Below are 1,638 nucleotides of genomic sequence, written 5' to 3' on the forward strand. Positions count from 1 at the left end.
CAGAACAGTTTTAGAGCCCTTTTGAAAACACATCAAAGAAATCAGAACTGTTAGCATTATTCCCATAGTGCGTCAAGGGCCTGGCGGGGAAATCCAGACTCGTGCCTCGGCACTGTTTCAAGAAACACACGTTGAAGCCAGCGTCAGTGGTGCTGCAAGTCCCGTGGCTGACTGTAGATTTAGATCTCTGGATGACCTGGGAAGTGTGCCAGGTGCGCATGCGCTCTTGCCCGTACCCAGCATCCCGATGAGCGGGAGGGCAGGGGAAAGGGGACCAATGGTCACGTCACTGGACTCCCATGTGGTTGGCCGCAGTTTGAGTTCCAGACCCAGTGGCTTCAAACTGTCTTCACACACACTCTGGGTGCACGTGTGTGCATGCCCAAGATCCCAAGAGGAGAATGGAAGAAAAGGGATTGTGGTGTGGCCATTTCCCCCGAGAGGTGATTTCTTGTTTTCCGTCTTTCTGGTGCGCACATGCGCCCTATAGCAAAAATTTCTAGAAAAAAAAAGGGGGATCGTGGTGAAACAAGATGCTGTTGAGGGTGCCTATCTTTCTCCAATGGATAAACTTTACAAAAAACAAAAGTATTTTGGGTGTGGTGGTTAAGTGCTGGATTCCACGTGGCCAACTGCATGGTTCAAGTCCTGGACCCAGTGGCTTGGAAAATAAACGTTCTGGGTGGGGGTCAGCAGGTGGCATAGTGTTTGAGGGACTGGATTCTCAAAAGGCCAATTGCAGTTTGAGTCCCAGATACTGCAGCTTAAAACTCATGCTAGGGGGAACCAGCAGTTAGCATAATGGCTATGTCGCTGGACTCCCATGTAGTCGACCGCGGTTCGCGTCCCGGACCCGGTGGCTTAAAACTCACGCCAGGTGTGTGTGCGTGCGTGCCCAGGATCCCGAGAGGAGAATGGAGGAGAAGGGATTGCGGCATGGCCATCCCCCCTGGGGGGTGATTTCTCACTTTCTGTCTCTATGTCTCTATCTGTCTGGCGAGCGTACGCGCCCTAGAGCAAAAAAACCTCTCCAAAAAAAAAAAAAAAAAAAAAAAATCATGATGGGGTGTGATGGGGGGACTGGATTCCCACATGGCCGATGTGATTCAAGTCCCGGACCTGGCGGCTTGCTTTCTCACTTTACCCTTCTTTCTGTCTGTCTCTAGTTAAATTAAAAAATAATAATGGGGGGACCAGCAGGTGGTGTGGTGGCTAAGGTGCTGGACACTCCCACATAGCAGACCACAGTTCAAGTCCTGGACCTGGTGGTTTGCTTTCTCACTTTCCCTCCTTCCCTCTCTCTCTGTGTCTCTCTCTCTGGTCAAATTAAAGTGGATAAATGAATAAATAAAATTAAATACAAAAAATGCTAACTAATGGAATTAAATAAATAATTCTTAAAAAAATAAAATAAAAAAAAACCTCATGCTGGGCCTGTGTGTGTGTATGTATACGCCCAAAATCCCAAGGGAATGGACTGAGACATGGCCATCCTCCCTGGGGGGGGTAATGTCTCCTCACTTTCTGTCTCTCTTCAGCAAGCGAGTGCATTCTATGGCAAAAAAAAAAAAAAAAAAAGGCTGGGGGAATGACCGTGGGCCCAAAAACCCTAAAGGAGAAATGGAGAAGGACATATGA

This window comes from Tupaia chinensis, unplaced genomic scaffold, assembly GCF_000334495.1.
Source record: "Tupaia chinensis unplaced genomic scaffold, TupChi_1.0 Scaffold149184_1, whole genome shotgun sequence".
NCBI classification, from domain to species: domain Eukaryota; kingdom Metazoa; phylum Chordata; class Mammalia; order Scandentia; family Tupaiidae; genus Tupaia; species Tupaia belangeri.